The sequence below is a fragment of the Somniosus microcephalus genome, chromosome 11 (genome assembly GCF_052327205.1).
Source record: "Somniosus microcephalus isolate GS21.2 chromosome 11, FLI_Smic_1.0, whole genome shotgun sequence".
Taxonomy (NCBI): domain Eukaryota; kingdom Metazoa; phylum Chordata; class Chondrichthyes; order Squaliformes; family Somniosidae; genus Somniosus; species Somniosus microcephalus.
This window is the reverse complement of record NC_140997.1, coordinates 136,473,139-136,487,871: the sequence shown is the minus strand read 5'-3', so window position 1 is coordinate 136,487,871 and position 14,733 is coordinate 136,473,139. Positions and strand designations below refer to the sequence as shown.

General features: G+C 48.0%; 1 protein-coding gene and 1 long non-coding RNA gene across 4 annotated transcripts in view; one reads left to right on the top strand and one right to left on the bottom strand.

Moving 5' to 3' along the window:
• Nucleotides 1-14,733, bottom strand: part of dag1 (dystroglycan 1) — a 134,716-nt gene that overhangs the window by 115,874 nt on the left and 4,109 nt on the right. The window lies entirely within an intron of this gene.
• On the top strand, nucleotides 4,995-13,626 carry LOC147110898 (uncharacterized). Its single transcript, XR_015080004.1, has 2 exons — nucleotides 4,995-5,461; nucleotides 13,370-13,626. It is a non-coding gene; the product is annotated as an uncharacterized LOC147110898 (long non-coding RNA).

The window sequence follows — 14,733 nt, the reverse complement described above, 5'->3', positions numbered from 1 at the left end:
CACCGCCATATATAGACAACACTGGTATCACTAGGCCCAGGTCCCACCGCCATATATAGACAACACCGGTATCACTAGGCCCAGGTCCCACCGCCACATATAGACAACACCGGTATCACTAGGCCCAGGTCCCACCGCCACATATAGACAACACCGGTATCACTAGGCCCAGGTCCCACCGCCATATATAGACAACACTGGTATCACTAGGCCCAGGTCCCACCGCCACATATAGACAACACCGGTATCACTAGGCCCAGGTCCCACCGCCACATATAGACAACACTGGTATCACTAGGCCCAGGTCCCACCGCCATATATAGACAACACCGGTATCACTAGGCCCAGGTCCCACCGCCACATATAGACAACACCGGTATCACTAGGCCCAGGTCCCACCGCCACATATAGACAACACCGGTATCACTAGGCCCAGGTCCCACCGCCACATATAGACAACACCGGTATCACTAGGCCCAGGTCCCACCGCCACATATAGACAACACCGGTATCACTAGGCCCAGGTCCCACCGCCATATATAGACAACACTGGTATCACTAGGCCCAGGTCCCACCGCCACATATAGACAACACCGGTATCACTAGGCCCAGGTCCCACCGCCACATATAGACAACACTGGTATCACTAGGCCCAGGTCCCACCGCCATATATAGACAACACCGGTATCACTAGGCCCAGGTCCCACCGCCACATATAGACAACACCGGTATCACTAGGCCCAGGTCCCACCGCCACATATAGACAACACCGGTATCACTAGGCCCAGGTCCCACCGCCACATATAGACAACACCGATATCACTAGGCCCAGGTCCCACCGCCACATATAGACAACACTGGTATCACTAGGCCCAGGTCCCACCGCCACATATAGACAACACCGATATCACTAGGCCCAGGTCCCACCGCCACATATAGACAACACTGGTATCACTAGGCCCAGGTCCCACCGCCACATATAGACAACACCGATATCACTAGGCCCAGGTCCCACCGCCACATATAGACAACACTGGTATCACTAGGCCCAGGTCCCACCGCCACATATAGACAACACCGATATCACTAGGCCCAGGTCCCACCGCCACATATAGACAACACCGGTATCACTAGGCCCAGGTCCCACCGCCATATATAGACAACACCGGTATCACTAGGCCCAGGTCCCACCGCCACATATAGACAACACCGGTATCACTAGGCCCAGGTCCCACCGCCATATATAGACAACACCGGTATCACTAGGCCCAGGTCCCACCGCCACATATAGACAACACTGGTATCACTAGGCCCAGGTCCCACCGCCATATATAGACAACACTGGTATCACTAGGCCCAGGTCCCACCGCCATATATAGACAACACTGGTATCACTAGGCCCAGGTCCCACCGCCATATATAGACAACACCGGTATCACTAGGCCCAGGTCCCACCGCCACATATAGACAACACTGGTATCACTAGGCCCAGGTCCCACCGCCATATATAGACAACACTGGTATCACTAGGCCCAGGTCCCACCGCCATATATAGACAACACCGGTATCACTAGGCCCAGGTCCCACCGCCACATATAGACAACACCGGTATCACTAGGCCCAGGTCCCACCGCCACATATAGACAACACCGGTATCACTAGGCCCAGGTCCCACCGCCACATATAGACAACACCGATATCACTAGGCCCAGGTCCCACCGCCACATATAGACAACACCGGTATCAGTAGGCCCAGGTCCCACCGCCACATATAGACAACACTGATATCACTAGACCCAGGTCCCAACACCACATGGAGGCAGCACCAATGTCACGCAGCCCAGTTCCTGCCACCAAATACTGACATCACTGCTGTCATTCGGCCCAGGTCCTACAACCACGTCGACAATACTGCTGTTATAAGGCCCAATTCCTGCCGACATATACCAGACCAATTTGTTCGAGGCTAGAGCTGATAATGAAAACAACAGGTGCAACAGCATTAAAAGTGCATTGGGTGTTTCACTTCAATGAGCAGACATTTCATGCATACATTCTTCAACGACAAAAGATACAGTTTGGTAAACCAGCGCTAGTTTTGACTCTTGGCCTGGCTGAAACCTTTCAAATCCAACTCTGCGTGAGAGACTACTGGTGCATGTGCACAAATTACATTTGTGTACAGGCAGAAAACAGCAAGCAGTCAGTACCTTGTTTATTGGGTTTTAACACAGGCCTACATGTAGCCCTGTCCCCTTTATACCACAGAGGCCTTGCTGCATATGAAGATGGCGGTGTAAATCTCTACCGACATATTACTTCATTGAGCGGTCACATGACTGCTCCCTCATCTCCGCCACCTCCATATCACAAGATCCCAGGGGAAGTGAAGAGCGATGTCTGGGAAAACAATGGAACAAAGGCAGCAGTGGAAGTTCAGGATCACATACAAACCGTGTAGGAAGAAAGGGAAGAAAGAACTTACATTTATATAGCGCCTTTCATAATCTCAGGACATCCCAAAATGCTTTACAGCCAATGAAGTACTTTTGAAGAACAGTCACTGTTGTAATGTAGGAAACGCAGCAGCCAATTTGCACACAGCAAGCTCCCACAGTTATGCAAATGACCAAATCTGTTTTTTTAGGCATTGGTTGAGGGGTAAATATTGACCTGGACACTGGGGAGAACTCCCCTGCTCTTCATCAAAATAGTGGCATGGGATCTTTTACGTCCACCTGAGGGGGCAGGCAGGACATTGGTTTAACGTCTCATCTGAAAGCCAACACCTCCGACAATGCAGCACTCCCTCAGTACTGCCCAGATTTTGTGCTCAAGTCTCTGGAATGAGACATGAACCTACCACCTTCTGACTCAGAGGAGTGTGTGCAGGAAGGTCTGTTCTTTAGCACATTTGTAAAACCTGTGTGCAGCAGGTGATGGGACAGAGTGACTGACCGTAACTCCCAACATGACCAGCTCAACCAACCAGAAATAATAAATCCACCCCGGCGCTAAGCTTCACCGTTTTTGAAGCACAGAGTGACCAGTGAGATGCCACCAGGCCAAGCGAAAAGTGTGGGCCCCCCTCTGCCAAGAGTGGGCCACTGCTTCCATCAGCAGCAAGGTGGCCAGGAGTAGTTGCGGTTACCATGGCACCCAAGGCCTACTCTACTGGTTGTCCAGACCTTGGTGCAAGCAACAAACTCAGTTGAGTGCAATCAAAATAGGTACTGCCCCCACCAGCAAGGGGGAGGGAAAAGAGACCTTGAGGCTGTCCAACTTGGCCCATCAGCAGTCAGGAAAATGCCCATTCCATCACGTAAAAGTTGCTGGGTGCAGATCCAAGGAGTAGAATTCCCAAGTTACACTGGGAGAGAAGAACAGATACAGAGAGCAGATTTTTTGCCTGGGAGATCCAAAGGCACCTCCTTTTTCTATGCTCCTCAGTCTTTATTGAGAAAGCAAGGTTGAAGAGAATAAAGACTTTCTTCACATTGCTGCAGCAGTTTAGGCTAGACCAGCCTTCTGCCGCCATGCTTCTCCCTGGCGCCATTCTTAATCAGGCACCGAGCAGCAGGGCCTACTCCTGCCTGAGCAAAGCACACTCAGCGACAACGAGCTTGGGATTCGAAAGCCTGTAGATTTGCAGGAGCTAAGTGAAGAGCTCCAGTTTTGCGGTCCTGGGAGAAAGAAGGCGTTAGAGTAGGGGGCAATGCAATAAGTCTCGATTCCCTAGAGATGCACGATGGTGTACTGGCAACTTATCACAGAAATCACAGAAACCCCACAGTGCAGATAGAGGCCATTTCGGCCCATCGAGCCTGTACCGACACATATCTCACCCTATCCCCGTAACCCCTACACCAACACATATCCCACCCTATCCCCGTAACCCCACGTATTTAATCCCCCTAACACTAAGGGTCAATTTATCATAGCCAATCAACCTAACCCGCACATCTTTGGACTGTGGGAGGAAACCGGAGCACCCGGAGGAAACCCACGCAAACACGGGGAGAATGTGCAAACTCCACACAGAGCAATGGCTGCAGTAAAACAGACCCAGTGCGTCACATGAATGTTACAGGGCTGTTGTACAAGGCTCTGGATATCAATTCCCAGTGATGCCCGTAATACTGCCATGGGACCATTTGCAACCCACCTCCTCGCCACCCATGGCCCCCGGTTCACCTACCTTACATACTGACTGTAATTCAAAGTGATTTATTGCACGTGAATCACTCTGGGACATGATGAGATGCTTTTTAAATGCAAGTCTTTTTCCCCCCTTCAGTAGACTTTCTGCTGCTTGTGCCACCGAGGCCTCTCCATCCCTGTCCCAACCTGCTGTGGAATGTTGCCAGGCTGGGACCAGGTGCCGTTCCCGGCTTTTTAATCCCTCGCCAACGAAAGGCTGGATTATCCCAGTTTCCGTACAGCGAGTGACAGACTGCAGAATTCCAAGAGTGACGTCTTTGGAAGACATAGGTTTCGATTTCACCTCAACAACTGTCAGGACTGGGTTAGATAAGTGTACAGAGAGTATGAGCAGGGTAGGGTATTGTACATAGACTGGTGTACTGTGCAGTATACACAGAGCAGGGTACAGTATGGATCATATCGGCAGAGTGTCTAATCTATCACAGTATACCCGAGGATGTATATATTCACATTGAGCACGAGCTTCACATTACCAGTCCCATGTCCTGATTAAGGTCTCCCTGCAGATCAGTTATTCATTAACAACCCACAGAATATTTTTTTTTTTTTTTTTTTTAAATAAGCAGGCCCAGCTAACATCGGCATGTAGAAGGCAGAGTTGCCCTGACCTGCTTTTAATATGGCAACAGAAAGTCACAGCTCAGTGCTGGCTCACACCACTTCATTTCTCGCGCAAGAGTGGGAGTAGAATTAAAAATCCAGGGACAGACAAATGGGAGGGGGGGGGGGGGCTGTTCAAGAAGCACTCAATAAATGGCTCAGCCCACACACCAACTGGTGCAGTCAGATCAAGATGATCCCAGGTTCCATCTCCAGTCTGCACTGGGCAAGGGGATCCCTGCCAGTGCAGCATTTGGGGGTGCTGCAATTGGCCTAAACAGGAAGGAAGGGGAATAATACCAGCCAGGCATCCTACCAGTGTGCCTTTTAATTTTTTGTGTGCGCGGTCCCTTTAAATTGGGCCACGCACTTTAGGGAGAACATTGCTTCCTACTCCTGATCACTATCCAACCACCTCTGCTGCAAAGTATTGGGCGAGGACGAGGTTGGGAGGAGGGGAGTGGGGAGGGAAAATCAGGCATGGTTAAGATTGCTACCCTCTCCGCGCAGTCGAATAGCCTACCGACATGCACCGAGGAACAACCACTTGGATGAAGTACCACAGCATCATCGTCACCTACTGGAACTGCACCCCATCAAACTGATCGCCTTCGAGTGAGGAAAGGAGAGAATATAGGTGAGCATTGATTGCCACAGGACTACTTTAGACCATCCCAAACCTCACCTTTGACAAGATTCCACATCACTGCCTTCGATGTACAAACATATTCTAGTTCAAAGAGAAACCAAACTGCACCACACGGCCACCCCCAATATAGAAACCCTTCAATAGTTAGGGATAGGGAGATAAATTAATACTGCACTACACATACCTCAAAATAAAGCTAACTCCATGCAGCACATTCAAACCCAGCATCAGCCACCACTACCCCACCCCCTCCACCCCCAGTGCCATAAATCACACTCCAGAACACAAATGCTCAAAATAACTCCCAGCAACTGAGCAGCTAAACTCCAGCTCCAGGCCCGACAGCAAAGATATACATCGAAGTTATCACAAGGAAATAGACCATTTGGCCCAACCAGTCCACATTGGTATTTACCCTCCCCACACAAGAAAATAGTTCCGAATCATATTTAACAATCCTGTGCCTAGATCCCTTTAACCCCTTTTCGTTCGTCCATCTATCCGGTCTAAAATACACATACACACACTTAGCAGCTGAATCACTGCATGTAACTAGGCATTACTCCACAGTTGTCAACAACAACTTGTATTTATATAGCAACTTTAACATAATAAAACACCCAAGGCACTTCATAGGAGCATATCAAACAAAATTTGATACCAAACCACATAAGATGATATTGGGACAGGTGACCAAAAGCTTGGTCAGAGGGGTAGGTTTTAGGAGCGTCTTAAAGGAGGGGAGAGCAGCAGAGAGGTGGAGAGGTTTCAGGATGTAATCTCAAAGCTTGGGACCTAGGTAGCCGAAGGCACACAGCCATAGAGTCAGAGTTATACAGCACAGAAAGAGGCCCTTTGGCCCATCGTGTCCACGCCGGCCATCAAGCCCTGTCTATTCTAATTCCACTTTCCAGCACTTGGTCCGTAGCCTTGTATGCTATGGCGTTTCAAGTGCTCATCTAAATGCTTCTTGAATGTTGTGAGGGTTCCTGCCTCTACCACCCTTTCAGGCAGTGAGTTCCAGATTCCAACCACCCTCTGGGTGAAAAAGTTTTTCCTCAAATCCCCTCTAAACCTCCTGCCCCTTACCTTGACATTATGCCCCCTGGTTATTGACCCCTCTACTAAGGGGAAAAGTACCTTTCTATCTACGCCCCTCATAATTTTGTACACCTCAATCAGGTCCCCCCTCAGCCTTCTCTGCTCTAAGGAAAACAACCCCAGCCTGTCCAGTCTCTCTTCATAGCTGAAGCGCTCCAGCTGCCAATGCTGGAGTGATTAAAAGCGGGGATGCTCAAGAGGCCAGAATTGGAGGAGAGCAGAGATCTTGTTGGGTTGAAGGGCTGGAGGAGGTTAGACAGATAGGGAGAGGCGAGGCCATGGAGGGAAGTGAACACAAGGATGAAATTTTTTTTTTTAAATATCAAGCTTCGAAACATGAGTGAACCCTTGGGCCTGTTGAGCAGTATGGCTTAGTACAGGGTGCTAATTAAGTTAAACATTTTTTATTTTTGCTTGGGGGGTGGGTTGGGGAAGTGCAAGTTCTTGGAGTTCCGATGAGGGGTGGGGTTCCGATGAGGGGTGGGGTGGTCAAGGAGCAGTGTCAGCAACCTTTGGGGAGGGGGCACAACCACAGTCCACCTCAGAGCGGTTGCTATGGAGGGGCACTGGGCCCTCTGGGGAAGGCCCCCCGCCTAAGGCTAACTGCAATGAGAAATAAATACAGGTGCATGCATCATTAGATGAGGTCGCTCTGCCGATGGATCTGAACAGTTTTGAAACAAGCGGCCTGCAAACCTCCCTCCCATCATGGGTGTTGCCGCGACCTTTCACCTCCACGGTGCAGGCCAAACCATTCAACTCTGCCGTGTACAGTGAGCAAAGACACATAGCAGGAATCTCGACACTGAAGAGCAAATGGGAGCGTCTCCTGCTTCATTCAATGCTCGGCAATCAAAGAGGAACAAAAAAAACACTGCACAGACACTGAATTAGCCACCCAAAGGCCACAAGCTTATACTACACCGTTAATTAATAGCTTCGATCAGGCAGCTTAAACCTGCTCCTTTACTACAAGCTGTCCACGCTGGCTAAAAATACCTGCGCTAAGAATATCCCGGAATATTTTTAATCACTGAATACACTCAGCTACTTTAACCCGCTCATTCCCCACCCCCGCCCAATTATTGGGGCCTGTAGGCTGTGCTTTCCACTGCTCACTTCGTTTTTTAAATTAGAATCAGTGCTAACTGTGTCGGGACTAAGACCCTTTGGTTTATGCAGCATCTAGTCTCCTGCTCCCCTCCTTCCATTTTCTCCCTTCCTGTCCTTAAGCATTCAAAGTTTATTAGAGGGGCAAGGTCGCTTTGTCAGTGCTGCAAAAAACAGGTTCCCTCCCCGCTGTGGAGCATATTGCAGGAAGACCCCAGGTTCAACACCCAGGCTGTGTTGAGATGCCCGATCTCAACCAACGTGTCAGTAGGGGTGCTGCAATTGCCCTTGGCTAGGCAGGGGGCAGGGGAAAGCTCCCGATTATCCAGTAACTCTTGTTAAGGGTGTGCGTGTGAGCATGTAGATCAGGCCAATATGGGATTAGCTCAATTGCGATGCTCCCACGGTTGAACAGGGTGCCGGTCAAGGCTCACGCGAACAGATGACACTCGGCAAGAGCACTGAAGGGCGGCCGATGCCTGTGGAACCACACCCAAGAGCCAATATCTTCGGAGGGGAACCGGGGAAGAGACAGAGACTGGAAAAACAGCACTTTGTTTTAAATTGTGGAAGCACCGTTGTTTCTCACCAATCTGTCACACCGCAGCGAGGCCAGTCAATTCAATTCAAATCGCTTTATTGGCATGATAAGGTACATCTTATGTTGCCAAAGCATCGAAACACATTTATGGTTGAACACAAACACAGATCTATTCATACAGTGTATAAACAGATATATCCCTGAGTGTATAAATATACATTCGTATAATTTGTATATACTCTTTTCTTAGGTTTACTGGTTGTCCCTCTGTTTATGGCAAGCTGTAACATAGTGTGCCACTAAGGTTACACAGTTTCTCTGTTCCCCTAGTAGGTATGGGAGTTTTTGGTTGTCATTCAGATTTCTGAATTCAGGGCATATTTGTGAGAATTTTTGGTAGAAATTCTCCCTGATGCCCCTGATATTTCCCACAAGCTGTGAGGAAGTGCATCTCTATCTCCACCACTCCCTGACTGCAGTGAGAGCATATCCTGTCCTCTCTTGGCAGCTGGGTCTGTCTGTGTCTGCCTTTTTCGATCGCCAGGCTATGTTCACTAAGTCTGTACCTTGTCAAGGTTTTTCCTCAGTTTGCTATCCTTTACCATGGTCAGGTATTCAGCCATGTTGTATTGTCTGTTTAGGACCAAGTAGCAATTGAGTTTGTTTTGGGTTTTTGTTGTTTCTGCCCAATATGACAGGTATTTTTCCTTTTGCTTAGTGACAATTGTGTTGGGTCAAATTCTCTGTGCTACGATGTCACTGTCCTGGGGCTGGTTATTGTTAGTAGTGTTAGTGGTTGCTTCACTGAGTCCCAGGACTAGTTGACTGAGGGTATTCTTCTTTATGGTCCTCTCTTGGCATTTCAAGGCTTCGTAATGATAGCAGTGGGGGTTGCTCATTTTTAGGTGTTTCCAAAATTTGGTGGCTCTTTTTTGGATAGTGATTATTAGTGGATATTGGCCTAGTTCTGCCCTGCATGCATTGTTTACGGTTTTCCTTTGAGTCCGGAGGATACTTTTACAGAATTCTGCATGTAGGGTCTCAATTGGGTGTTTGTCCCATTTTGCAAATTCTTGTTGTGTTAGCGGTCCCCACACCTCACTGCCATAGAGTGCAATTGGTTCAATTACTGATTTAAAAATTTTGAGCCAAATGCTAATTGGGATTTCTATTTGGATTGATCTTTTTATGGCATAGAAAGCCCTTCTAGCTTTCTCTTTCAGTTCCAGTCACTGGAGAATTTACTCCAAGAGCAAGAAAGGGCCGATAGCTCACAGGAGACCAAGTCTCCAGTGGAGAAAGGTCAGCCCCACAAGTACATAATTGTCGTTCCTTCACAAGGCAACTTGCTGCACTTTTAAGGACGCACACGTTAGCAACCGATGGCACCTGAACAGCCTGCACAGTCTTCACTGACCCAATGACTGTGCTTAGGGAGTCTCATTCACCAGAATGGGCTAATAGCTCAATGGCGTGCCAGAGGGGGCATGGCTTTGTGCCCTTGACCCACTCTCATGGCCGAGGAGATGAGAGAAAAAAGAAATGGTGAATGCAGGGCAAGGTGCTCCTCACAGAGAGAGAGAAAAAAGTTCAGAAGGCAAGTCAGCCGGGACAGCTGTCTCGTACCTCTCAATTACCTGACTACTTGCTGGGGGGGCGCCTAAAAAGTTGGGGGGGGGGGGGGGGGGGAGGTGTAAATAAGGTTCTTTCTGTGGCTCCATTGATAAATGCACCACAGTGAACCAGGAAGGTCCCAGGTGAGCTAGCTGATCAAGCCAAAACAGGAGTTGGGATGCTACAGTTGACCACAGGGCCTCCGGCCTAAGACCTGCTGCTCCTCATCTCAATCCAATCACTCCCATTGGGAACTACATGCCTGGATGTCAGCTGATGTGCTGGAGGGCAACAACTGCAGATCTATACCCCACCATGGATTGGCATCTTCAGATGTGGATGTGGGAAAATTGGGGGGGGGGGGGGAACGGGAAAGAGAGGGGAAGGTAGGGGGAGAAGGGGAGGGAAGAGTCCCTCAGAATTACTTGTATTTAAGCAGCAGTATATAGCACATCACAATCTGATGGTCTTTCAACAACCATCAATGTCCACGATCAAAGCTGCTTTCAACATGCAAGTGAAATTATACACAAAATGGCTTTGTCAGGAGAACTTCGGATATTATAACAGAAGTTGCCTGCAAACTGGGCCTACCTCAGAAGGAGTCAGCAGGAAAGGTCAGGAAAAACCCCAGAATCCTCAGCTTTGAAATGAGGTGCATGAGCAGAGAACCTTGCAGAGAGGAGACGAGGTATGGAGTGGAATGGGAAAGGTTAATCCGGGACACTATTTCAAGGCAACCGGCAAACTGGGGAAAGTCAGGTTCAGGGTTGCTGTCGGGGTGGGCCTCTCTTCACACAGGGCAATATCTGGAGTGTTCTTCTGGGTAGATTACGGAGGTCAAAACTCTGGCGTCAGTCAAGGGAGATAGGGTGGTGTGATTGTGGGGCGGGGGTGGGTGGGTTCATAGGCCACTATAGAAGGAAGGAGGAGCTAGATGAGCTGAATGGCCTGCCCATTCTATACATATCTGTGTGCTGTGTCCTCACAAATGACCTTTCAGCCATTACATTCTGTTCTTTTTTAATTCAGAAGCAGGAGACGCTCCCTTTTGCACTTTCCAACGAGAGAGAACCCAATGCATTCTGACATTTTTAGTGAGGGGGAAAGATGTTGGAACAATGCTGACTTTGAGCTCCGCAGGCATTCTGGGGGCAACTCCAGCATCTGCATTGTGTCAGCTGTAAACAACACTGACCAAAAGTTACACATGACCGCGTCAAACAGTTAACTCACGCAATCCCAAGAAACAGGCCAGAATCCCCAATGATCTGGGCAAGAACATCGCACTGCTTTATACTGCCCTCAGTTAGTTATAGGCTCAAGTTAAAATTCTGTTGCAATTTGATTTTTCGTGCCACACCAAATAGAATATAACCATAAGTCTTCACAATCTAGATTAAAAACTATCAACGTTTGCATGCACTTCCTGTCTACAAAACCGTACTCTGCTGTTGTCACACTTCTCCCATTAAAAATTCCTATGTCCACATTTATAATGGAAAACTGCCTCAGTAAACTCGTCACACTGTAATTACACCTCCTCGCCACCAGCTGGACTGTAGCACCCCAGTTTTGTGTCTCCCAGCTCCTCGGCCTATACTGTAGAGAAACAACTAACTACTTCTCCGCTTTCTAAACTGTCATTAAGTAAATCAAAGTATAAGAAAAATATGCTGTTAAAATGGGGACTAAATTACATCTACACACCCTGCTCCAATTGCCCCCCGCCCGCGATGTCCACTTCACCTGAAGGCTACACTTGGTTCTTGGTGATTCCGTGTGCAACGCCAATGGAAATTAACAAGTAATTCAGAGTTGTCCTAGAGGTGCAAAACTACCTGGACATGATCCTGTACCACTGGAAATCGAAGGCCATCTTTTGAGTTTCTAATGGGAAAATAAGGTCCAATTCAGCGGTCAGAGGTCGTTGAGCAGAGCTGTATGCAAGAGTTCTAGACAGGCATGCATAAAGGTCACCCTGGATTGGTGCGAGAGGGCAGTGCAACTCCCCACTGTACCCTGCACTAGTCCAAAAATGTTGTACCAGTATAACTGAGGCATGAACTGCAGTCCATTCTAACCTACTGAGGAAATCACAGTGACTCCACACCAAAGAGATACAAAGCTAGATGCAATAAAGGTAACTGTACTTGTGCATTGGGGTTGCACTCAAGTGTAACTGTACTAGAAGAGAGATTGCAGCTCTTAAACTATCCTTCATCCTAAAGGTCAGAATGAACTGCACTTCAGTCCACTCTCAGCGCTTGCCAAGAAAATGTCAGCCATATTTGCTTTTGCAAGTAACATACGAGCCCCATCTCTCTGACTGACACTCATTCTTCACTTCTTGCTTTGATTATCCAGCCAATCTCTTTGCACGAGTCCTTGAAAAGCACCTGTTATGTAGTTAATAGATTATGAAATATTGCCTCGTAAAACACACAACAGTAAGGTGATCCTGAAGGTAAAAGTTGAACAGAATTCAAAGTTCGCCAAGTACGTCTAGGCACAAATGAGCAGGAGTAGGCCATTCAGCCCCCGAGCCTACTCCGCCATTCAATTAGATCATGGCTGATCTGGATCTCAACTCCATTTACTCGCTTTTGCTCCATATCCCTCGATACCCTACCTAACAAAAATCTATCGATCTCAGTCTTGAAAGCTCCAATTGACCCAGCATCCAGTCTTTTTTGGGGGGGCGGGGGGGGGGGGGGGGCAGGGAAGAGAGTTCCAGATTTCCACTACCCTTTGTGTGAAGAAGTGCTTCCTGACATCACCCCTGAACGGTCTAGCTCTAATTTTGTTCTGGGCTCTCCTCACCAGAGAAAATAGTTTCCCTCTATTTTACCCTATCAACTCCTTTAATTATCTTAAACATCTCAATTAGATCATGCTTTAATCTTCTACTCTTAGTCTGTCTCCCACCAAGATCTGCTCTAACATTCAGCACGATTCACAAGGGAGTCCCAACCTCCAGCACTGAGCTGTGATGCCCCCACCCCGCTCAATCCAATAGCCCATTGGCATTCACTGTGTAGGCTCACACGTGAAGAACGCTCACTCAGGTGAGACTCAGAAACCCACCAGTAATCACAGAACCCCTGCGGCTACTGCCTTTGAGAGAAGAGGGGAAAATTCCCCATCAGACCGTTGTACACAAAAGATTAATCGGACGTTTTTAGTTCAACCACTGGAGGCCAAGGGGTCAGTTGTGAAACCTGATGGTTAAAGATGGATGGGAACAAGGTGCATGGAAGGCCATCGACTGTAGTAACCGCCACCCGAGAACCATTTTTCTTTTCAGCTTTCACTTCCGTGAGACGAGTGAGTGAGATTCAAACTCAAATCATGAAATATCCTTCCCATTTGAGTGTTAATCATGTTGCCTCCTATTCACTTTTTTCCCCCTCAGTACCCCAAAACTCTGGAACACCTTAGCTCCCAGAGTCCTCCCATTCTTCTAGTCTACAGATTTTTAAAAACCTAAACCCTAACTCATGAAACTTATTTTCTCCTACTCTTTTCAGCTCCAGTGACGCCATAAACTACAGGCCCCGGTGATGCCCTGAACTACAAGCCCCGGTGGACAATTTGCAGTAGCGCATTATCTATGTCTTACGGATTGCCTTGCCCGGGTGACACCCCTACCCTTTTTGGGCAGACGAAAAGTGGGGAGCTACAGGCTTAACCTTCGTGCATTTGCCAATGTGCCGTAGATCTGACAGGGCAGAAGGTCTTTACTGGAGGTGCCTTGGACTTTGTTTAATAAAAGTTTAAAAATATATATAGCAGGAATTAAGCCATTTATCATTTCATTATGATTTTTTCTTGAAATTGTAATATGGACAGTTTCCATGACAATATACCCCGTAGTTGCAGTTCTAGTAGAAAACCAACTGTACGTGGGAGGAGAAAGCTGTCAGTGTAATGAAGAGGAATGTATCCTGCTAATTCCCATCATCCAAAGGAGGGGGCTCCAGGTGAGGTCAGTCTTCCACAGGTGGGAGATAAGTGTAACACTGACAGCCCAGGAACACATGCTTATTTTTACTGAGGTTCCCTGACCCCACTTCCCCTAGGTGCCCTTCCTAGTGCTAGAGAACATGCTGCTCCAGCGCTAACAATGCACTGCTATCATCACATCACTGTACCTTCGGGCCACTGTTCTTGGTGGTGCCACTCTGCACACATGTGGAACAGCCGCACAGTGAGGTCAGTTTACAGTTTCTGTTCAGTCCGCAAGCGTGACCCTGAGCTTCCAGTCACTTGCCATTTTATTCTGAGTCCCACTCTGACCTTGATCTCCTACACTGTTCTAATGAAGCTCAACGCAAGCTTGGGGATTAACACCTCATCTTTCGATTAGGTACTTTACAGCCTTCCAGACTCATCAAGTTCAACAATTTCAGATCATAACCACTGCTCCCAGGTGTTGGTAATGGTTCTGCTATTGCCATTTACACCTTCTCTAGACCCATCTTTTGTTTCTTTACTTGTCCCATTACCATCCCCTTTTCCCTTGCACCATCACTTTTGCTATTTAAATCTCTCCTGCCTTCCACCCTATCACAAACCTTCCCTTTTGTTCTCTCCTCCCCCTTTCCCTGCCTCTGGTCGTGCTTAAAACCTGTGGCATCTGTTACATTTTCCAGTTCTGACGAAAGGGCAAAGACCTGAAACATTATGTTTCAAAGATGTTTCTCTCTCCACAGATGCAGCCTGACCTGCTGAGCATTTCCAGTTTATATTCCAGTTTACAGAAAAACTGGCTGCACGTTATAAAGATTGGCTTGCTTTCCCAAGACCCAGGCTGCGACAGAAACTCACCTGTAGCATGTTTACCATATTGGTGCCAGGGCTTAAAGGGTAAATTATGAGGACAGGTTGCATC